This window comes from Pleurodeles waltl, chromosome 8 (genome assembly GCF_031143425.1).
Source record: "Pleurodeles waltl isolate 20211129_DDA chromosome 8, aPleWal1.hap1.20221129, whole genome shotgun sequence".
Lineage (NCBI taxonomy): Eukaryota > Metazoa > Chordata > Amphibia > Caudata > Salamandridae > Pleurodeles > Pleurodeles waltl.
This window is the reverse complement of record NC_090447.1, coordinates 228,254,938-228,280,026: the sequence shown is the minus strand read 5'-3', so window position 1 is coordinate 228,280,026 and position 25,089 is coordinate 228,254,938.

The following is a 25,089-nucleotide window of genomic DNA, read 5'->3' as shown; positions in this document are numbered from 1 at the left end:
GGGAAGGTATATGTGGCAAGAAAAGGTATTAATGTTTTGGGCTTAATTCATCAAGCTGATTTTAAATTAATCATCAAACCAGGAAGGAATAGACCTGTGTCTATTGATAGGAGCAACACCAACTGTATCAAAACATCTTCTGAGGTGGTTTGTCCTTGGCAACGGAGGTTCAAAGGATTGTTCCAGGACAAGTTGGGTAAAATAACTAATGTCACACACACTATCAAATTAAAACAGGGAGTTGTCCCCGTGAAGCATAAACTGAGGAATGTTCCATTTAGTGTAAGGGCAGAATTATCTAGGTTGTTGAGGGATATGTGTAAACAGGGCATAATAGAGAAGGTAGAGGCCACTCTTTGGTTATCTCCCATTGTTCTAGCGAAGAAAAGCTCTGGAGACCTGAGGATGTGTGTGGACTTAAGAAGTTTGAATGAAGCAATTTGGGTTGATAGTTTTCCGTTGCCCAGGATTGATGATTTAATTGCAAAAGCGGGTTCTGCTAGTTGGTTTACGAAATTGGATCTTAGATCGGCGTACCACCAAGTAGAGCTTGATGTTGATTCTCGTCATCTCACAGCCTTTGTAACGCCAGATGGGACTTTCCAGTTTTGCAGATTACCCTTTGGTTTAGCATCTGCGGCTGCTGCTTTTCAGAGATTAATGACTGACATGTTCCCCAACAATCCCAATGTAGTCATGTTTCAGGATGATATCTTGATTTTCGCTGACACTGAGGCGGATCATGATAGAGTTTTAGAGGTGGTCTTGCAAACTCTAGAAGAAAGAGGTGTCACTTTAAGAAGAGACAAATGTCTCTTTAAAACTCGGGAAATCGAGTACTTAGGACATGTTTTATCTGAGCACGGTGTCAAACCCAGACCTAAATTGGTGAAGAGCATTCTCGATGCTCCTGCGCCGAAGACCAAAGAACAATTGCTTCCTTTTTTGGGATTATGTGAATTTTATGCACATTTTTTAAAGGATTTTGTTAAGACTTCTGAATGTTTTAGGGCTATGCTTAAAAGCAAGCAATTGTTCTTTTGGTCTAAAGAGTGTAATGAGGCTTTTGAGCAAATTAAACAACAGATTGTCAACTCGCCAGTTTTACAACCTTTTTCAGATAGTGAAAAGACCATAGTAACTGTGGATGCATGTGAATATGGGTTGGGTGCAGTGTTAACACAGGTTTCTAATGGAGGCAAGGAAAGCACCATTGGGTTTGCTTCAGGGACATTGCGGGTGGTTGAGCGGAAGTATTCCGTATTTGAAAAAGAACTCCTGGCTTGTGTATGGAGTGTGGAAAAATTCAAACAATACCTCTGGGGTAGACATTTTGGGGGTTATTCCAACTTTGGAGGAAGTGGTAATCCGTCCCAAAAGTGACGGTAAAGTGACGGATATACCACCAGCCGTATTACGAGTCCATTATATCCTATGGAACTCGTAATACGGCTGGTGGTAAATCCGTCACATTTGGGACGGATTACCACCTCCTCCAAAGTTGGAATAACCCCCTTTATATTAAAAACTGATCACCGTCCCCTGGTGGAAATTTTATCAGGAAAAAAAATTAAACGCTCAACTGCTCGCATAGCCCGGTTATCTGCCAAATTCTTAGAGTTCAATTTTTCGATTGAGTATATTCCAGGGGGAAAAAACAGTAGGGCTGATTGCCTATCCCGTTTACCTATATCAGATGAAGAGGAACAACATGAATGGGAAACTGAGGTAGAAGAGTGTTTTATAGCATGCTTTGCTGAGACATTGGATGGAGATGTTTGGATTGAGTCGTTACATAATGACAAACTGTTGTGTGAAGTGATTCATTATGTAAAGACTGGATGGCCTAGAGAGAAGACTCTCTCGCCTAATTTACAACCTTTTTGGAAACTTTCTGAGGAATTATCTGTTGAGGGTGACAAACTCATTAGAGGTGACAAACTTATTCCACCAGAATGTCTCAGGAGAGATCTGATTCTCAAAGCACATGCTGGACATCTAGGTTCTACTATCACGAAAAGGAAGCTCAGATCAAACTTCTGGTGGCCAAGGATGGATAAGGAAATTGATGAGCTAGTGAAGAGTTGCCCCAGGTGTTGTGTAAGTGACAAAGTTCTGAGTACTCAAGGAAGTTGTGATTCCTTTGTTCCATCACCAGCAAGAGCATGGCAGAAAATTGGTTTAGATTTTCTTGGTCCTTATCATGTACTACCTCCAGACATGAGGTATTTTATGGTTATAGTAGATCATCTCTCTAGATGGGTTGAGGTATTTCCTATAAGACTTCCCACTACACAAAGTGTTATCAAATGTCTAAAAGATGTTTTCAGCCGGGAAGGATTACCTGAACATGTAATGACTGACAACGGAGTACAATTTGTATCTACAGAGATGTGCAATTCTTGAACAGGTGTTGTATCAAACATATAAGGACGCCTCTTTATCATCCTCAAAGTAATGGTATTGTCGAACGCTTTAATCGTGTACTTCTTGAGTGTATCCAAGCAGCAATTAAAACTAACATGTCTGTGAGGCAAGCTATTAAAGAATTGATTTGGTCTCATTGCACAACACCACACGTTGCCACTGGCAAGACGCCTTTTGAATTGAAGAGGGGAAGGATTGCGACCACAGAACTATGTCCTTTTTGGATGATTGAACTATTTCATGAAGGAAGTAATCTTAGGGAGGCTTGGCAGTCAGCAAAGGGTAATTCTGATGAAATGGGAAGGAATAGGTTGAGAGGTACACCAAAGAAAATGAAAAATGTGCTCCAGGTTGGTGATTGGGTGAGAGTTAAAGATCCTTTGCTAGTCAGAAAAGGCTTTTCGAAGTTTAAAGAGCCCCAACATGTTCTGGAAGTATGCAAAAATGCTGCTAGGTTGTCTGATGGATGCTGGTGGGGTGTCACACGTTTAGCTTTAGATCCCAGTGTTCGAATAAGGGGTGAGCAAGAAAGTAGTCAAACCACTAGCAATGAGACTGAAATTCACAACTCTTCTAATTGTGCAAAGAAGGATTCTCACCGTAAAAGGGAGGATAAGGGTAAGCGGGAATTCCGCTGGGAGTCCCGCAGACTGGCTAAGTTTGGTGATTATGTAATGTCGTGAAAACTACTTCCATTGCCAACATTCTTTTAGTAGATAGTTACCTTGTATTTTGTTTTACAATAACTTTGTATATAGTTTTACAAACACATTAGTTTTGTTTGTTCAGGTTAATGTTGTTACTTCCATTGTTCGTATTTGCTAAATGGATTTTTTTTTTTTTTATTGAAAGAGGGGGGATGTTGTGATGTGGCTTAGAATTCGTGTGTGTCATGTGGAATCCCCTGACGGAGCTTATGATGTCGGGACATTCCACATGACGCTTACGGAGTGAGAGTCGCGTTTCTCCTTCCTCTGTGCCCCTTGTACTTCGTTTACTTAAACCTGCATTTTGGATGATAATAAATCATTTACCTACCGCGACCACTTTCGTTAGAGTCTTCGCTTCAGGCGTGCACACATCTCGCAGCAGAACAATCTCCCAATGTCCTGTGGACCAATTCCCACTGTTCTGTGGAACCAGCCACGTTTCCCCGGTGCCTACAATTGATCGCAACCGGGAAATGCAGCGGCCATCAGGATCCATGATGCTTTCGAAAATTGTGTCCTGGATCACCAATACCATTTACCGAGTATGACCCTGTCTCATCAATAGTGCAGGAACACACTGCATGCACTCCCAGCCAGTGTTTGGTGTTCAGAAGAGAGGGAAAAGCTGGGGCTCACCAAACAATGAACCACATACAGGAGGCCAATCAATGGGAGCCCAGCACCCCATCTACATGCAGTCCCCCAGCAGCGCGCCTAGCACAATGCCACTTAGGTTAATAAAGGGAAAAAGAAATAAAACCCCAAGAGGCCCAGCAACTCAGGGCTTACCTGACAAGAACAACAGAGGATGAGCAGACAAAAAAAACAGGTTGTTTTCTGGGATTCTTGCCCTTATATTGATATAGGGTAATTGGTATATAGGAGAGGAAGAGTGTAGGAAAGTCTTCCTTTTTGCCCTGGTCACCCCAAACATTTTGGATAGATACTGGTGGTTACTGACTCTTGGATGTGCCCTGGGTACTGCTTACTAGTCCCATGGCCAGTGCTCTGTGTAAATGGATATGCAAATCAGGGTAATTAAAATTGGCAGTATCAACCTACTTATAAGTCCCTAGTATATGGTAGGGCATGTAGGATTAGGGAACCCAGCATAGATAGGTGCACTGCTGAGGTGCCCAGTGTCATTTTAAAGGCAGGCCGGCCTTGCTGGCTGCTTTTTATCAAAGTTATATGCAAATTCGACTTTGTAATTAAAAGTACTTCCATAGTCTTAAACTACCCTATTTAAGTCACCCCTAAGGTGTACCCTATGTATCCCTATGGTTGGGTGCCATGTACCTTTAAGCAGGGACCTTATAAACATTGTTTTATAAGCCCCAGTGAGGTACAATAGCCAAATTCGTTTTCCCCTCACTGTAATGAATGACCTCCATAGGCTAAAATCTGGAGATTTTATTCTATTTTACAAAGTCCCTCTAAGTGACAGGTACCTCAAGTGTTGTATCAAATTAATTGCTATGATAAATCCTACACCTTACAATTGCTGGATTTAATATAACTAGTTCAGGGATTTTTTTTTTAACTCTATCTAAAACGTTGCCAACTTCAGCTCTGTAGTGCTCTTCTCTGACTGGCCAGACTCTGGCAACCTGACCAGGCTGCCTTGATGAGGTGTGAAGTAGCTGAGATGAACACAAAGAATGTGCCTGAGGGAGGAGAACTCCCTCAGCAGATGGGGAAGCAGGAAGGGGGAGGGCAGTCAAACTGGTCTTCAAAGGCATGGAAGGACCTTTGAAGCAACCCAACACCTCTCTCACACCCTACAACCCCAGGCAATTAGGTCCCCCTTGATTAGATTATAAGAGGACAGGAGAGAGGTGTGTTTAGGATTTTTAGCCACACCAGTGGGTGGGATCAGCCAAATGTAACCTCCAAAAATAAGTTTCCTGTTTTTCACCCAGGAGCAAAGATAAATGTGGCACACACACACCTCAGATCCCTACAAGCAAGAACATCAGAAGAAGAAAGAGTGCCCTGCTGGACCCCTGATCTGCACCTGGACACTGCACTCTAAAGGACTGTACCAGCTGCACACTTGGGCTTCGCCACAAGTAGGATTTTGCCTGGCTTCAACTGGTTCAAGGACTCCCTGCTTGCTACAGTTTGAGAAATTGCTAACCAGAGTCCCCTGCACCAACTCCTGAAGAACCTGACCAGCTGACCACTGTCCAGTGGCCAACTTGGAGTTTGTGCAAGGTGCATTCTGGGAGTTGTAGTTCGCACCCTCAAGAAGCACCTCAGAGCTTTTGGAAAGAACCAGAAGTTTGGAGAACCTTTTGGAAAACCTCTATAAAGGGACTGACCTGCCACAACAGCTCTAGCCAGCTTGCCTCAACCGCGACCCAGCCTGACTTGCAGGTTTGTCCCGCTGAAGAAAATCTCCCAAAAAGTGACTAGGGGCCAGATGTAGCAAAGGTTTTTATCCATTCCGCTTCTATGGGAAAAAGTATTCGTACATATGGCCCTAAGTCCGAATGTAGAAAGTTGAACAGGACCTCCCGCACAGGGTATCCGAAGAGGGCTCCAGGGATGTAGGATCAAGATTCAGGTTTTCCCCAGGCAAAGGATTTTCATGTAAAAAAATTGTCCAAGTCCTAACGTAAAAATCTTCACTGGGGGCTCCCACAACGCTTATCTGAGGAAGGGCTTCAGGAGGTTAGATTATACTGGCGACTTGGTCCCGCTGAAGAAAATATTCAAGAAAAAGTCTGAAGGTAAACTTTAGACCGCGGCCTCCCACTTGCTGTAGCCGAGCATGGCTCCATCATGGTGAGCGTTAAACTTTGACTTTTTCCTAGTCGAGGTGCAACCTGATAGCCAAATCTGCGATATTCGTTTCTATGCGCTCACAAACATGAAATATTTAATCATTCATATTTCAAGTTCCCTTTTTCCGATTTCATTCGTTTTGGTGTCATTTTAAAGCAAAACATATTTTCTATTTTTATAATTGGCTTTGGATTTTTTAATTATTTACTGAATTTTATTTAATTACTTTTTTGTGATACTTGAATACTTTACACTTTGGGGGTTATTCTAACTTTGGAGGAGGTGTTAATCCGTCCCAAAAGTGACGGAAAAGTGACGGATTTACCACCAGCCGTATTACGAGTCCATTATATCCTATGGAACTCGTAATACGGCTGGTGGTATATCCGTCATTTTACCGTCACTTTTGGGACGGATTAACACTCCTCCAAAGTTAGAATAACCCCCTTTGTCTCCTAAGTTAAGCCTTGTCGCTCATAGGCAAGCTACCAAGGGTTAAGCTGGGGTTAATTTATTGATTAATCCTGGGGACTGCAAAGCCACAGTCTCTCAAGTCTCTCCAGTGGGTGGGTTGCCCACTGCTGTATCCTGGGGAGTGCAAAGCCACAGTCTCTCAAGTCTTTCCAGTGGGTGGGTTGCCCACTGCTTTATCCTGGGGAGTGCAAAGCCACAGTCTCTCAAGTCACTTCAGTGGGTGGTTTGCCCACTGATTTATCCTGGGGAGTGCAAAGCCACAGTCTCTCAAGTCGCTCCAGCGGGTGGGCTGCCCACTGATTTATCCTGGGGAGTGCAAAGCCACAGTCTCTCAAGTTGCTCCAGTGGGTGGAGTTGCCCACTGATTTATCCTGGGGAGTGCAAAACCACAGTCTCTCAAGTTTATCCAGCGGGTGGTTTGCCCACTGATTTATCCTGGGCAGTGCAAAGTCACAGTGTCTCAAGTCTCTCCAGCGGGTGGTTTGCCCACTGCTTTATCTTAGGGAGTGCAAAGCCACTGTCTCTCAAGTCACTCCAGTGGGTGGGCTGCCCACTGATTTATCCTGGTGAGTGCAAAGCCACAGTCTCTCAAGTGGATAACAGTTTCCACTGGTTCGGGAGAGGGCTTTGTGCCCAGAGTGCTTCATCCTGCCAAGGAGTGAGGTAGTGGATTGATATCTCCACTGGTTCTGGAGGGGGCTTTGTGCCCAGAGTGCTTCATCCTGCTAAGGACTGAGGTAGTGGATGGATCCAGTTGGTGGGTTGCCCACTGCTTTATCCTGGGGAGTACAAAGCCACAGTCTCTCAAGTCGCTCAAGTGGGTGGTTTGCCCACTGATTTATCCTGGGGAATGCAAATCCACAGTCTCTCAAGTTGCTCCAGCGGGTGGAGTTGCCCACTGGTTTATCCTGGGGAGTGCAAAGCCACAGTCTCTCAAGTCTCTCCAGCGGGTGGTTTGCCCACTGATTTATCCTGAGGAGTGCAAAGCCACAGTCTCTCAAGTCTCTCCAGTGGGTGGTTTGCCCACTGCTTTATCCTGGGGAGTGTAAAGCCACAGTCTCTCAAGTCGCTCCAGTGGGAGGGTTGCCCACTGATTTATCCTGGTGAGTGCAAAGCCACAGTCTCTCAAGTGGATAACAGTCTCCACTGGTTCTGTAGAGGGCTTTGTGCCCAGAGTGCTTCATCCTGCCAAGGACTGAGGTAGTGGATTGATCTCTCCACTGGTTCTGGAGGGGGCTTTGTGCCCAGAGTGCTTCATCCTGCCAAGGACTGAGGTAGTGGATGGATCTCTCCACTGGTTCTAGAGGGGGCTTTGTGCCCAGAGTGCTTCATCATGGGTAGGACTGAGGTAGTGGATGTCAATCTCCACTGGTTCTGGAGGCGGCTTGGTGCCCAGAGTGCTTCATCCTGGCAAGGACTGAGGTAGTGGATAGATCTCTCCAGTGGTTCTGGAGGGGGCTTTATGCCCAGAGTGCTTAACCCTGCCAAGGACTGAGGTAGTGGATGTCAATCTCCACTGGTTCTGGAGGGGGCTTTGTGCCCAGAGTGCTTCATCCTGCCAAGGACTGAGGTAGTGGATGGATCTCTCCACTGGTTCTAGAGGGGGCTTTGTGCCCAGAGTGCTTCATCCTGCCAAGGACTGAGGTAGTGGATGTCAATCTCCACTGGTTCTGGAGGGGGCTTGGTGCCCAGAGTGCTTCATCCTGCTCGTGGCGGCTTCAGTAGCGTCGGAATCGTTGTGGCTCGCTGGCCTGCGGTGCTTGTTGTGGCGGTGTCATGTTCAGCGGTGCAGGTGGCAGCGGTGTCCTGTTCATGGGTGCTGATGGCGGCGGTGTCCTGTTCAGCGGTGCTGGTGGCGGCGGCGTCCTTGGCAGCGGTGCTGGTGGCGGTGGTGTCCTGTTCAGCGGTGCTGGTGGTGCCAGTGTCCTTGGCAGCGGTGCTGGTGGTGGCGGTGTCCCTGGCAGCAGTGCTGGTGGCGGCAGTGTCCTTGGCAGCGGTGCTTGTTGTGGTTTTGTCCGCCGTGTAGGTTTTCCCAGACTTGCCGGTTTTACTGTGCCCCTTCCTCACCTTGTATGGTGGCGCAGCTGTCTCCACACTCCCAACTGTACCCCTGGGAGCAGCTTTGGTGGCAGATTTTTTTCCTCTCTCCCGCCGGGAACTGCCCAACTTTTTCTGATTTTGAGGTGGGGAACTGTCCGTGCTCTGGCTCCTTGCCACACTGGCTGCCTGGCACATTCCAGAAGCCAGTTACTACTGGCACCACTGTTCCTGCAGATGTTGTGGCTGAGGCGCTGAGTTGGGACCTGGAGAGGCAGGCTCTAGAAGACTGAAGGGTTTGGGTAGGTGAGGGGAAGAGGTCAAGGATGGACAGGAAAGGTTTTCTGGGAACACTGGGACGGGTAGATGGAGGGGGTTTGGGAGTGGAGGAAGAGGTAGTGGTTGTAGGAGGTGTATGTTTGCTGACTTTGGGTGAAGGTGCATGGGCTGGAGGCTGTCGTGAGGTGGAGGGCTGTTTGGTGTGTTTGTGGCTGCGTTTCTGTACCTTGGGAGGTGGGCTCACAGACACACTGGGAGAGGACACAGGGGATGTGTGAATGGTAGTGGGGGTGGTGAGTGCACGTGAGCGGAGTGGGGTGGTGGGTGTGCTCATGATGGAGGTAGTGGCTGATGATGTACTGTATGCAGGTGTGAGTGGAGACGAGACTGGGAGGGAGGAGGGAGACGAGGAGGAGGGGGACACAGTGAAGGCAGTGGATGTTGGTATGTCTGCATGTGTATGATGCTTGTGTGAGTGCTTGTGGGATGTGTGGTGCTTATGTTTGCCTGAGCTTCCCTTGTGTGTTGACGTGTGTGCATGCTGGTCTGATGGTGTGCTTGGGATAGGCTGAGGTACAGGGGTTTGTGTCTGGGTGGAGGAAGTTGTAGGGTGGAGGCTAGAAACAGGGACAATGGCTGCCATCAGTGCTGAGGCCAGAGTCTGAAAAGCTTGCTGTTGGGCTGCCTGGCCAGAATGAATGCCCTCCAGGTATGCATTGGTTTGTTGCAACTGCCTCTTTACCCCCTGGATGGCATTCAAAATGGTAGACTGCACAACAGTGAGGGACCTGAGGAGGTCAATGGCCTCCTCACTGAGGGCAGCAGGGGTGACAGGGGCAGGGGCTCAGGTGCCTGGGGCGAAGGAGATGCCCACCCTCCTGGGTGAGTGGCCACTGGGAAAATGCTGAGGGGCTGCTGGGAGGGTGGTGCTGGTGGGGGGGCGGCGACTGTACCTGTAGATGCGGGGGGCACAGATGGGACCGCTACCACAAGGGAGCTCTCATCAGAGGAGGAGTCCGTATCAATGGTCTCATCTCCTGTCTCCGCCGTGGAGCTCCCCTCGCCGTCCGTCCCACTGGTGAATTCAAACTCTGTTGTGTCGCCCTCCAGGGCCATGTGGGATGCAGCTCCCTCCTGCTCCGGTGCCACTGCTCCTCCGCCTGATGATGCTAATGAACACAAGAACAGGGACACCACAAAAAAGAGGGGGAAGACAGAAGAAAGACATGTTGAGTGCATGCAATTCCGCTACCGTTGGCGGACACTATAGACACAGCAGCCCTCTGCACTACGCCATGCACTTTGAGTTCCCTAATTGATCACAGGAACATGGTGTACAAGGAAAATGCCCGATTTCTGCACACATGGATGTGATAGGAGCCTGACTAGGTGTAGTTGGCTCTGTACACAGGTGGGGTGGGGAGCAACAGGGCCTGCCTTCAGAAGGGACCTTGGCTACTAAACTCGCCCTGGCCTAGGGGAACAGACAGCCCACCTCCCCCACCCAGACACCTACAATGCGCGCTGAATCAGCTGAATGAGAGTGTACTCACCCCCTTGTGGCTGCTGTGATGCCCTCAAGCGCCCATCCAACTCCGGGTACGCCACCGCCAAGATCCGGAACATCAGGGGGGTCATGGTGTGAAGGGCACCCCCTCCATGTTGGGAGGCCATCCCCAGCTGGGCCTCCGCCGTCTTCTTGCTCCAGCGGCGAATGTCCTCCCATCTTTTCCGGCAGTGGGTGCTCTGTCTGTGGTAGACCCCCAGGTTCCGGACTTCCTTGGCGATGGCACGCCAAATATCCTTCTACTGGTGGGCTCTGACCTACAGGAATAGTACAGGAAAAGGAGAAGATATAACCGTCCGCACCGTCACAGTCATTGGCCCGCATCCCTACCCTGGCCATGATGCACATGCACTCACCGTCGTTTCATGCACGCCTCATTCTCCCCCCCTATCTTTCATCCACCCCACTCCCAACAGCCACTGCCCATACAGCATGCTCACAGTTTACTCACCTGTTTGTCTGGAGGACCATAGAGTAGCGTGTAGTGTAGGAGGACCCCATCCACTAGTTTCTCCAACTCCTCTGTTCTCAAGGCAGGGGCCCTTTCCCCAGACACACGAGCCATTGTCTCTTCCAGACTGAGGTCACAGCAGCACTTGCAGGGTAGATCCTCTCCTGTCAAAGATCAGGTATCAAGTGATTGAACAGAGAGAAAATGACAGTCACGTCCACAGCAGTGCGTACCGTCACCGCCGGCGTACATCGTCATTGGCTCCTGGGACCCATAGGGTCCAATGTTAACCAATGCAAGATTGCGCCACAGTCTTCGACCGCCTACCGCGATAGTGTACAACGCCAGCGCAGTTACCTCATATCCCCTTGTCCCACTGTACAGGTCAGGCAGCCGCCATCTCAGGGGCCCACATGGCATTATTTTGGACTGCATCACACATATCTAGGCCTTGCTTAAACACTAATACAGCCATATGTCGATTTGCAAACATTTTCAAATTAAGTTGTGTTTACGTACCTCAGAGTTGATTGACTCTCTGCTCGCTGTTCTCCTCTATAGGCAACGTCCGCAGGGGCAGGTGAGGAGATGGCGGCATCCTCCAGTGTACAGACCGCTGGTGGACCTGTCGACAATGGAGGAGCGACATGTGATCATCACCTACAGACTTGATCGTACCACAATCTTGGAACTGTGTGCTCAGTTGGAGCCAGACCTGATGTCAGCTATCCGCCATCCCATAGAAATCCCCCCTCTAGTGCAGGTGCTCTCAGTAATCCATTTCCTAGCAAGTGGGTCTTTTCAAACAACAGTGGCCATAGCATCAGGGAAGTGCCAGGCTATTTTTTCCAACGTGTTGTCCTGAGTGTTGTCTGCCCTGCTGAAACACATGCAGAGCTACCTTGTTTTCCCTCAGGTGGAGGATTTTCCTACAGTGAAAGGTGACTTCTATGCCCTGGGACATATCCCCAACTTCATAGGTGTCATGGATGGGACACATGTGGCCTTGGTCCCCCCAAGCAGGAGTGAACAGGTGTACAGAAACCGGAAGAGTTACCATTCAATGAATGTGCAGATGGTGTGTTTGTCCGACCAGTACATCTCCCCTGTGAATGCCAAATTTCCTGGCTCAGTGCATGACGTTTACCTTCTGCGGAATAGCAGCATCCCTTATGTGATGGGGCAACTCCAGAGGCACCGTGTGTTGCTATTAGGTGAGGACATGGACCCTATACAGTGTGAATAGGTGTCTGGGTCTGGGGATGTCCCTATGAGTTAGTGTGTGTCTAACAGTTGTCCCTCGCCATTTGCAGGTGACTCTGGTTACGCCAACCTGTTATGGCTACTGACTCCAGTGAGGAATTCCAGGACAAGGGCAGAGGAACGCTACAATGAGGCTCATGTGTGAACTAGGAGGATTATAGAGAGGACCTTCGGCCTCCTGAAGACCAGGTTCCGGTGCCTCCATATGACAGGTGGTTCCCTATTCTACTCACCAAAGAAGGTGTGCCATATCATCGTGGCCTGCTGTATGCTTCACAACTTGGCTTTGCGACGACAGGTGCCTTTTCTGCAGGAGGATGGTCCAGATGGAGGTGTTGTGGAAGCTGTGGAGCCTGTGGACAGTGAAGACGAGGAAGAAGAGGACATAGACAACAGGAACAGAGTGATCCACCAATACTTCCAGTGAGAAACAGGTAAGAAGACAACACAGCCTGCTACATCTGATTTAATTCTACTGCCTCTCATCTGTCTGTCATTTTCACCCAGTGTATGGTCACTGAGTTGTCACTTTCCCTTATGATTTCACAGATGTGGGTCCCACTGTGTGACATCTGCTTTGTTTCCGCATGGACTAGAGCTGTGTGACATAGGTATGTTGACAATACAATTGACATTGTTATTTCCCTCAGTTATTGCAAATACACAATTGTGAAAGCACAGACTGACTCCAGATTGTTTTGTGATTTAAGGGTGTTTATTTAAGTGCTAAATAGTGGAGGGAGTTGTTAAATTGTCAGGTGTGATGGTGGAGGAATGTCCATGGCAAAGTCCAGTCTATTAGTCTCAAAGGTGCATTGTCCAAAGGGGCATGAGAAGTGGAGCTGGGGCAGTTTAAATATGGACAGGGTGACAAAGTGGGACAGAAGGATGACAAATCAGGGTGGTCTCATTTCTTGGAGGGGGTCCTGGCATTGTTCACTGTCTTTGTCCTGGATCTCAGTGACCGCTTGCAGGGTGGTTCTCCATCTGCAGGGGGTGGGGTGCTGGGGTTGTGGTCCTGTGGTGGTGCCTCCTGTCCACTAGCACCGGCGGAGGTGGTGGGCAGTTCCTCATCCAGGCTAGTGTCAGGGGCCCCTTATTGTACCACAGTGTCCCTCCTGGTGTTGACGAGTTTCTTCAGCACCCCTTCAATGATGCCCAGGGTGGAACTGATGGATTTTAGTTCCTCTCTGAAGCCCAGATACTGTTCCTCCTGCAGCCGCTGGGTCTCCTGAAACTTGTCCAGTACCGTTGCCATCGTATCCTGGGAATGGTGGTAGGCTCCCATGATGTTGGAGAGGGCCTTGTGGAGAGTGGGTTCCGTGGGCCTGTCCTCCCCTGTCGCACAGCAGCCCTCCCAGTTCCCCTGTGTTCCTGGGCCTCTGTCCCCTGAACGGTGTGCCCACTGCCACTGTCCCCAGGTCCCTGGTGTTGTTGGTTGGTGGGTTAGCCTGGGTTCCCTGTAGTGGTGGGCACACTGCTGATTAACGTGTCCTGAGGACAGAGGGATTGGCCTGCTGGGTGGGTGCTGTGCTCGTGTTTCCAGAGGGGGGAAGCTCTGTAGTGGCCTGTGCCAGTGTGAGGGGAACCGACTGTGCCAAAGTCTCAGATGGGCCTGGATGGTCATCTAGATCCAGTTGGACAGAGATGCTGTCATCACTGTGGGCCTCTTCTGTTGGTGAAGTGGACATGTCTGGACCCTCCTATCCGGTGACGTTGGGTAGGGGTCCTGCAGGGGTGTAAAGGCATAATTATTGCATCTGTGTGTGCCATGGTGTGCAATGGGAGGGTGACCCTGTACCCCAGTGCTTGCATTCCTGTGTAGGACCTTTTGTGATAATGGTTTAGGGGGGGTGTATGGGTATGTGCAGTGGACATGCTTTGGTGACGGGTGTCCATGCTTTGGTCTTACATGCAGGGCTGGGTTTGGCATGTGTGGTTTGTGATATTGGGACATATGTGAGGAGTTGGAGTGATCAGGGTGAGGGCGATGGTGTGGATATGTGATGGCATGCAGGTGGGGTGGGGGAATAAGGTAGTAAAGATTTGCCTTACCAGAGTCCATTCCTCCAGCTACTCCTGCGAGGCCCTCAGGATGCAGTATAGCCAAGACCTCCTCCTCCCATGTAGTGAGATCTGGGGGAGGAAGTGGTGGTCCGCTACCAGTCCTCTGAACCGCAAGGTTGTTTCTTGAGACCATGGAACGCACCATCCCCCGTAGGTCGTTCCACCTCTTCCTGATGTCATCCTGTGTTCTTGGGTGCTGTCCCACTGCGTTGACCCTGTCCACGATTCTTCGCCATAGCTCCATCTTCCTAGCTATGACGGTGTGCTGCACCTGTGATCCGAATAGCTGTGGCTCTACCCAGGTGATTTCCTCCACCATGACCCTGAGCTCCTCCTCAGAGAACCTGGGGTGTCTTTGCGGTGCCATGGGGTGGTATGGGTGATGTGTGGGGTGGTGTGTTTTTTGATGTGTGGGGTGATATTTAGAGGTGTGTTGTGTGAGGTGCTTGAATGTTGTGTGAGTGATGGTGTAGGGTGCCTGTGGAAGCTATTGTTCTTTCTGGTGGTGTCTCTCTCTGGCCTTCTGTCGCAATTCTGGTTGTAAGGGTTTTTGGGTGATGTGGGTGTGTGTTTTATATTGTATTGGATTTGTGGGGAGGTGTGTGTATTTGGAATTGTCCATTGTGGTAGTGTTTTGTAAATGTGTGTGTATTTTGAGCGCGGCGGTGTGTACCGCCAATGGAATACCGCGATTGAAAGACCGCTGCGTGGATTCGTGGGTCATGATAGTGTGGGCGTATTCCTGTTGGCGTGACGGTGGAGGTTTTGTTATCGCCAGTTTATCACTGATCTTTGGTGTGGCGGACTTGTGTTGGTGTCTGGATTTTGGCGGATTCCGAGCTGTGGGTCATAATGACCGTGGCGGAATTCCGCGGCCGCGGCAGTGTTTTGGTGGTCTTCTGGACAGAGGTAAGCAGCTTTTACCGCCAATGTTGTAATGACCCCCATAGTTTGTTTAATGCTAACACCTAAAGAGTGCTCTAACATTAATGGAGAATTACTGCAACTACAGAAAGAAGATATTTTGAAAATTACAGCTATTGATAAAATTGAATATCAGGGAGTCACAATACTACTGGCAGATAAACTACAAGGGAAATTGGACTCTAAAGAAGTCTGTATTCAAAACTGCAGGATTAGAGAAGCATTACGTGTTAGCAAAAACTATCAGATAATTCTACATTGTAATTAAAATGTTGAGAAAGGGTTAGTAAATGGTGCAACAAGTAAAATTACTAATTTCATTATTTCCCAAATAGAGATAAGGTGGAATACTTGTCCACAAACATTTATCAGATTGATGGTGTCAAGCAGATTGGAAGATGCATTATATATTTTTGCTTATTAAAGACTTATATGTGCGGTACCAGCAGTTCCCCCTCTCTCTAGCGTATGCTGTAACCATCCATAAATCACAAAGTTTAAGTGTAGATGCAGCTTTGGTTAATTTTGGAAGTGCTGTATTCAAAGAAGTAATGTCATATGTAGCATTGTCATGACTTAGAACATTGGGCCTGATTACAACTTTGGAGGAGGTGTTACTCCGTCCCAAATGTGACGGATATACCACCAGCTGTATTACGAGTTCCATAGGATATAATTAACTCGTAGTACGACTGGTGGTATATCCGTCATATTTGGGATGGATTAACACCTTCCTCCAAAGTTGTAATCAGGCCCATAGATTAGATTTTAATAAGTCAATCAAGACCAAAGTGACAAAAATTTAATCAGTAAAACCGTAGAAATGCAATTTAAAAGATTAAGGTGAAAATAGCGCAAAAAAGTCCAAAGTGTCACTTGCAGAAGAACAGGAGAAAGTTACAAGTTCAGGCTGATAGAGCACAGGTCGATAGACCTGCTGAAAAGTTACTTTCTCAGTCCAGCGCCATGAATATGGAGGTGTAGCATGAAGATCATTCCTGGCATTACATATGGTCATCGCTGTAGTGTGAAGTCCCTGCTGTTGTTGTAAGCCGGTGGGCAGGACCTTGGCGGTGGCACTCCCTGTGATTGATCAATACCATAGTGTGAAGAGTTGGGTTGATAAAACTTCACGTTGGCCGTCTGTGCGAGCAGCAAGGTTTTGAACAATGGGCCTGTTCATCATTGCGATGCCTTCTAACACTTCAATTCAGCCTCTCAGAGGACACATCAAGGCCCATATTTATACTTTTTGATGCAAACCAGCGCAGGGGCTGGTTAGCGTCAAAAAGTTTAACGACGGCTGACGCCATTCCTACACGGCACGCAGGCGCCTTATTTAAGGAATGACGTTAGCTGGTGCTGCAGACTGGTTTGAGTAAAAAAAAAAGACTCAAACCAGGCAGAGCCGGCATAGGGGAAAATGGGGGTTGTGCGTCAAAGAATGGAGCAAGTCAGGTTTGAGGCAAAAATCATGCCTCAAACCGGACTTGCGCCATTTTTTGAAGCACAACCCCCACTGAAATGACTCCTGCCTTAGCAAAGACAGGAGTCATGCCCCCAGCCCAATGGCCATGCCCAGGGGACTGCTGTCCCCTGGGCATGGTCATTGGGCATAGTGGCATGTAGGGAGGCCCAAATTAGGCCCTCCCATGCCACTTAAAAAAAGAAAAAAAAAATTACCTCAACTTACCTGTACTTACCTGGGATGGGTCCCCCCATCCATGGGTGTCCTCCAGGGGTGAGTGAGGGTGGCAGGGGGTGTCCCTGGGGGCAGGGAAGGGCACCTCTGGACTCCTTCCATGGTCAGAGACCATGGACGTGAGCCCACAGGTCCCTTAACGCCTGCCCTGACCCAGGCGTTAAAAAACGGTGCACATCAGCCTGTACGCCACTTTTTAAGGCCTGCCCCCTCCTGTGTGTCAAAATGACGCTGGAGTATAAATAAGGTGCACAGGCCTTAAAGTCATTTTTTGGGTGGGAACGCCTACCTTGCATGTCATTAACGCAAGGCAGTTTCCCTCATCCAAAAAATGACTCACACAGAGGAATTGTGACATCCGCGGGCTCAGGCGTCAAAGTTTAAATATGGTGCACGATTTGCGCCAAATGTGCGTCAAAATTTTTGATGCACATTCGGCGCAAACAGAGTATAAATATGCCCCCAAGTGACTAAGACTTGAGGAGTACCACTTGGGGGACAGGAGCTTTCTCCAGCTGGATCTGGGTTCTGGTTCACGTGGATGTCAACGTGTTATGTTCCTGTGGCTCTCAACAGGAGGCCAGCAGATTAACCCTTTGCGTCAGTCTGGGCATCCTTGGTTTAGGTGCAGGTCAAATCCCCCTGACTCAGCAGGAGGGCAGCTGGGTTGGATGTTAGCAGTCCATCAAGCAGCAGTCCATCAGAGTGGCAGTCCTTTCAGCAGCAGCACAGCAGTCCTTCTTCCTGTCAGGGTCTCTGCAGATGCAGATGTGTACTGAAGAGTTGGTGTTTGAGGTCCAATATTTATACCAGGTATATACTTTGAAGCAGGGAAAGTGTCTAGTCATCTCCCTTTGAAGTGCACAGGTCTTTTGCCTTTCCTGCCCTGACTCCAGAATAACTACATGGGGAATTCAGCTTTAGGACAGGACAGAGCCTATTCAAGTGTAAGTAGTGCTGTGCCCAGCTCAGCCCTCCCATAGGGCCAGTGATGGCCATTCTATGCACACCTAAGCTCCATATTGTGTGCAGCTGTCTTGGAGGAATACAGAAACCCCAGCTGTCAGCTACACTGAGTCGTGTGGCCCAGAAACAGGCTATAGGCACTAAGGGGGTCATTCTGACCCCCGCCGGCGGCCTGGCGGTAACCGCCAGAAGACCGTACGCGGTCAAAAGACCGCGGTGGTCATTCTGACTTTCCCGCTGGGCTGGCGGGCGACCGCCAAAAGGCCGCCCGCCCGCCCGCCCAGCGGGAAAGCACCAGCAACGAGGAAGCCGGCTCCGAATGGAGCCGGCGGAGTTGCTGGTGTGCGACGGGTGCAGTTGCACCCGTCGCGATTTTCAGTGTCTGCCACGCAGACACTGAAAATCAATGTGGGGCCCTGTTAGGGGGCCCCACGACACCCGTTCCCGCCAGCCAGGTTCTGGCGGTGAGAACCGCCAGAACCAGGCTGGCGGGAAGGGGGTCGGAATCCCCATGGCGGCGCTGCTTGCAGCGCCGCCGTGGAGGATTCCCTGGGGCAGCGGGAAGCCGGCGGGAAACCGCTGGCTTCCCTTTTCTGACCGCGGCTTTACCGCCGCGGTCAGAATGCCCCCGGAAGCACCGCCAGCCTGTTGGCGGTGCTCCGCGGTCGTTGGCCCTGGCGGTCCATGACCGCCAGGGTCAGAATGACCCCCTAAATGATTAAGGAAGGAAAACATCAACTTTCCAAAAGTGGATTTTTCTAAATTGTAACCAAAAATCAGACCACCAGAAGAGAGGATTTTTCATCATAATTCCAAAGGCAACACACATGATTTGTTTACCTAGTCCTATTTTGAGGCTACAGCTTATTAAATGTAATAAGGTAACTCCAGTGTTATCCTATGGGTGAGCCAGGGCTTTCAAAAGTGAAAAACAAATGTATAAAAGGGTCTCACGACCAGGACATGTACGACTTCAAAGAACATGTTCTACTTTTTAAATGCACTGCCCACTGTTCAAGGCCTACCTTAAAGGTGACTTATATGTATTAAAAAGGAAGGAATGGGCCTGGCAAACTGTTTTTTTTTGCATGGTCAAAATGACAGTTTAAAACTGCACACAAGGCTACAATGGCATAACAGAGATATGTTGAAAGGGCTGCATGAGTGAGTGGCATAGGAAGTGTTGCAGGCCCACCATGTAGGAGGCTGGCCTGGCTTACAGTGGGTACCTTGTGGTACTTATACCTTGTGCCAGGTCCAGTTATCCCTTATTAGTAGATTAGAAGTGTTCTAGCAACTTAGGCTGATAGAGGCAGCTATAGCAGAGCAGCTTAGCCTGAACTAGGAGAAATGCAAAGCTCCTACCATACCACTTACATCACTTAACACTGTATCATAAGAAAAACAATACTCAGACTTACTAAAAATACTTTCTTTAGTGACAATATGCCAAAGGTATCTCAGAGGATATATATATCCCTTAGGAGGTAAGTAAAATACACAAAATGTAGACACAAACCAAAAGCAGGTAAGTAAACAGTTAGCAAAGTAGGGCAAATACTGTAGAACACAGTAGAATGCAATATGAGACAATAGGCCTAGGGGCAACACAAACCATATACTCCAAAAGTGGAATGAGAACCACGAATGGACCCAAGGCATAGTGTAGTGTGTAGAGGGTCACTGGGAGCGTAAGAAAACACTAAGGGTGTCCAAGATACCCCACCCCAAGACCCTGAAAAGTAGGAGTAAGTTACCTTACTACCCCAGAAAGACAGTAAAGACGAGCTAGGGGATTCTGCAAAGACAACAACTGACTGCAGAGCACTGAAGACGGATTCCTGGACCTGAGGACCTGCAAAGGAAGGTGACCAAGTCCAAGAGTCACAGGAGTGTCCGGGTGGGCAGGAGCCAACTAAACCAATGATGAAGGTGCAAAAGGGTTGCCTCTGGGTGGAAGAAGCCGAAGATTCTGCAACAACGGAAGGTGCCAGGAACTTCTCCGTTGGTCAGAAGATGTCACACGGTGAGCTGGAAGATGCAGAGTTGTTTCCACGCAGAAATACCACAAACAAGCCTTGCTAGCTGCAAGAGTCACAGTTGAGGATTTTGGGTGCTGCCAGGGCCCAGGAAGGACCAGGAGGTAGCACTTTGGAGGACTCAGAGGGGGCACTCATCAATACAGAGATCCCACGCAGAATCAGGCAGCACCCGCAGAAGCACCTGAACAGGCGTTCAGAAGATCTGAGCATGGCGGTCGTCTGAGCACAACAAAAGAGGGTCCCACTTAGTCGGAGTCCAACTCAGCGAGTTGGGCAATGCAGGACGCAGTGCTGAGGACCTAGGCTATGCTGTGCATGAAGGAAGTCTTGCAAAAGTGCACAGAAGCCCTAGCAGCTGCAGTTCACGCAGTACACAGGATTACTGTCTGGCATGGGGAGGCAAGGACTTACCTCCACCAAATTTGGACAGAAGAGCCACTGGACTGTCGCGGACACTTGGATCCAGCTCCTGTGTTCCACGGGCCACACTCGTCAAGATGAGAGGGGACCCAGAGGACCGGTGATGCAGAAGTTTGGTTCCTGCGTTAGCAGGGGGAAGATTCTGTCAACCCACTGGAGATTTTTTCTTGGCTTCCAGTGCAGGTTGAAGGCAGACAGCCCTCAGAGCATGCACCACCAGGAAACAGTTGAGAAAGCCAGCAGGATGAGGTGCTACAATGTTGCTGATAGTATTCTTGCTACTTTGTTGCAGTTTTGCAGGCGTCCTTGAGCAGTCAGTGGTCGATCCTTGACAGAAGTCAAAGAGAGAAGTGCAGAGGAACTCTGGTGAGGTCTTGCATTCGTTATCTGATGAGAAACCCACAGGAGAGACCCTAAATAGCCCTCAGAGGAGGATTGCCTACAGAGAGAGGTAAGCATCTATCAGGAGGGGTCTCTGACATCACCTGCTGGCACTGGCCACTCAGAGGTCTCCATTGTGCCCTCACACCTCTGCATTCAAGATGGCAGAGGTCTGGGATACACTGGAGGAGCTCTGGGCACCTCCCCTTGGGAGGTGCTGGTCAGGGGAGTGGTCACTCCCCTTTCCTTTGTCCACTTTCGCGCCAGAGCAGGGCTGGGGTGATCCCTGAACCAGTGTAGACTGGCTTATGCATTTCCAGAGACCAGGAGAGGCTACCCCTCCCAGGCCCTTAACACCTATTTCCAAAGGGAGAGGGTGTAACACCCTCTCACAGAGGAAATCCTTTGTTCTGCCTTCCTGGGACTGGGCTGCTCAGGCCCCAGGGGAGCAGAAACCTGTCTGAGGGTTGGCAGCAGAGGTAGCTGCAGACAGTTAGTTTGGCAGTACCCAGGCTCTATGCTGGAGCCCCGGGGATGCATGGAATTGTCCCCCCAATACCAGAATGGTATTGGGGTGACAATTCCATGATCCTAGACATGTTACATGGCCTTGCACGGAGTTACCATTGTGATGCAACATATATGTATTGACCTTTATGTAGTGCACACGTGTAATGGTGTCCCCGCACTCACCAAGTCTGGGGAAATTGCCCTGAGCAATGTGGGGGCACCTTGGCTAGTGCCAGGGTGCCCTCACACTTAGTAATTTTGCGCCTAACATTCACTAAGTGAGGGTTGGACATATAGGTGACTTATACGTTACTTAAGTGCAGTGTAAAACAGCTGTGAAATAACGTGGACATTATTTCACCCAGGCTGCAGTGGCAGTCCTGAGTAAGAATTTTCTGAGCTCCCTATGGGTGGCAAAAGAAATGCTGCAGCCCATAGGGATCTCCTTGAACCCCAATACCCTGGGTACCTAGGTATCATATACTAGGGAATTATGAGGGTGTTCCAGTGTGCCACTCAGAATTGGTAAAATTAGTCACTAGCCTGCAGTGACAATTTTAAAAGCAGAGAGAGCATAAACACTGAGGTTCTGGTTAGCAGAGCCTCAGTGATACAGCTAGGCACCACACAGGGAACACATACAGGGCACACTTTATGAGCACTGGTGTCCTGGCTAGCAGGATTCCAGTGACACAGACAAAAATAAACATACATACAAGTAAAAATGGGGGTAACATGCCAGGCAAGATGGTACTTTCCTACACACCAATAGTGTTTAATTTACAGGATCTGAGTATATTTAGTACCACTTTACTGGGGACTTTCAAGTAAATTATATGTGCCACCTGGGTGTAAGCCAATTTTACCATGTTTAAGGGAGAGAGCACATGCATCTCAATCAATCAACATTTGTAAAGCACAGCACTGTCACACCTAGGGGTATCTGGATGCTGAGGATGCCAAGTCTCTGTCGAACAGCTAGGTTTTGAGTTACTTTCTAAAGTCTGCCTGGGAGGGTGCTGTTTGGAGGTAGGGGCAGGTCATTCCTTGACTTGGTGGCAATGTAGGAGAAGGAGCGGCCACCGCTACAGCTATGACGGATGTCGGGGGTGTGTACGAGGTCAAGAGAGGAGTGCAGGTGTCTTGAGGCTAGATGGAAGTTCAGTTGATGGTTGATGTAGGATTGTCCTTAATTGTGTTTCTTGAACTGGCATCTCTTCTGGATGGGGAACCAGTGGAGGTTTCTGAGGTAGGCGGTGATGTGGGTCCATTCGAGGAGGTTCAGGATGAGCCTGGCTGCCACATTCTGTATGGTCCAAAGTCTTTGAGGAGCTGGATGGAGATACCTACACAGAGAGTGTTGCCATACTCGAGGAAGCTTACGGCGAGGATCTGGGTGAAGGTTTTTCTGGTGTTGACTAAGATCCATCTGATGATTCTGCAGATCATGCAAAGTGTGTGGGAGCCAAGAGGAGCTGACTGCATTCACTTATTGTTTTATGTTCCGTATGTTGAGAGTGGTGCCTAAGTGGCATCCATGGTCTGCGGGTATGGGTGTTAATCCAAGTTCTGCTAGCTACTACCTGAGTTCCCAAACAGAGGTGCTCTTCCTGAAGATCAGTTGCTTCTCTTCGGGAAGAGCATTAGAGGGGGCACTCAGTAGCAGGGTAAAGTGTGTGGAGTCCTAAGGGCAGGCAGCAAAAACTGGATCATTAAAAATAGGAGGGATGAAGGCAAAAGGTTTGGGGGAAGAACACCCTAAGGCTGACAGGTCTAGCACATATCCCCCAGCTGATGTAGGGAGAACTATCAAAGCTCATGAAAGTTCTCATCACTAGGCTGAAAATCCTGAAGAGTCCATAAGCATTGGTGTGGTCTGACCAGGAAATTGTTCCATTGTAACATCCATTGTTCAATTGTTCCATTTTAACGTTCCTTGTAAGGAGACTGATCATCTCAACAATTTGAGTTTCTCACCCCTCATCTGCATCAATCATCTGAGGGGCCTGTGGTCTGTCTGAACTTGTAAGTGAGTCCCAAACAGGTATGGTCTCAGATTCTTCAGTGCCCACACGACCACAAAGGCTTCTCTCTCAACCTCTGTTACCAGAGAAGTAACATCCTCCTAAGAATGGTCTAGGACCTCCTCATTTAACTGTGAAAATACTGCACCTATGCCATGGTTTGAGGCATCACTTTACACAAAACAGTCCTTGGAAAACTCAGGAGCCTTGAGTACAGGGGCTGCACACATAGGGCCTGATTCTAACTTTGGAGGACGGTGTTAAACCGTCCCAAAAGTGGCGGATATACCACCTACCGTATTACGAGTCCATTATATCCAATGGAACTCGTAATACGGTAGGTGGTATATCCGCCACTTTTGGGACGGTTTAACACCGTCCTCCAAAGTTAGAATCAGGCCCAAAGTCTGTTTGAGAGAATCAAAACTTTCTGATAGGCCTCTGTCCAGATCACCTTCCTTGACTGCTTCTTTGAAGTAAGCTGAGTCAAATGGACAACAATGGTGCCATATCCCTTGACAAACCTCTTATAGTAGCTGGTGAGGCCTAGGAAGGCCCTCACTTCAGTCTGTGTTTTGGGGGACCCCTAGGCTATGAATGTTGCTATAGTGGCCTTGAAGAGGTGCACCTTAGCACCGTCCAAAAGTTGTCCGAGTACACCATGGACTCCTGCCCTATCTGGCACTTGCAGCCTTGATAGTCAGGCCTACTTTTTGCAGAATCTGAAGTACTTTCTGGAAGTGATACTGGTGGTCTCCCCAACTGCTATTGAAGACAGCTAAGTCATAAAGGTAAACAGTGCTGAAGGCCTCCATTCCACCTAAAACCTGGTTCACCAGCCTGGGGAAAGTGACAGGGATTTTTCAGGCCAAAGGGCACTACCTTGAATTGGAAGTGGTCCTTGAGTTTGGAAAATGCTGACCTTTCTTTAGCACCCTCAGTAAGGGCAATCTGCCAGTACCCTGAAGTCAAGTAAAAAGTACTCAGGAACTTGGCAGTCCCCAAATCCAACCGATCAATGAGTTCATCCTCTCAGGGGATGTGTTGAGCATCAGTATTTATGACTGAATTGAGCTCTGCACAGTCCATACACAACTGGAGTTCTGGTGTGGTGCCTGGTGAGGCAGCCTCTGGAACCAGCACCACTGTGCTGTACCAGGGACTACTGGAGTGTTCAATCAGTCCCAACTCTAGTATCTTGGAGATCTCTAACCTGAAAACAGCTCTCACCTTTTCTGACACTCTGTAGATATTGGCCCTCATTCTGACCTTGGCGGGCGGCGGAGGCCGCCCGCCAAAGTCCCGCCGTCAGGTTACCGTTCCGCGGTCGAAAGACCGCGGCGGTAATTCTGACTTTCCCGCTGGGCTGGCGGGCGGTCGCCTTCAGACCGCCAGCCAGCCCAGCGGGAAAGAGGCTTCCACGATGAAGCCGGCTCGGAATCTAGCCGGCGGAGTGGAAGCTGTGCGACGGGTGCAGTTGCACCCGTCGCGTATTTCACTGTCTGCGCAGCAGACAGTGAAATACATGTAGGGGCCCTCTTACGGGGGCCCCTGCAATGCCCATGCCAGTGGCATGGGCACTGCAGGGGCCCCCAGGGGCCCCGCGACCCCCCCTACCGCCATCCGGATCTCGGCGGTCCGACCGCCGGGATCTGGATGGCGGTAGGGGGGGTCGGAATCCCCGCGGCGGTGCAGCAAGCTGCGCCGCCGCGGAGGATTCAATGGGGCCGCGGTACACTGGCGGGACCCCGCCAGTGGTGCCGGTCCGACCGCGGCTTTACCGCCGCGGTCGGAATCCCCATTGGAGCACCGCCGGCCTGTCGGCGGTGCTCCCGCGGTCCTCCGCCCTGGCGGTCAAAGACCGCCAGGGTCAGAATGACCACCATTGTTTTTGGCGTGAGGCAGTCACCAGTGGCAATATTGTGGGAGTACAAGTCTGTAAGTCATGGGGACAGGGAGAACAGACATGAGAACTGTTCCAATAGCTGGCAAATGTCTCCTCTGCTGCTCTGGGGTCTGAGTAGGAGCAAGGATGGCACCATCCACTGACCCATC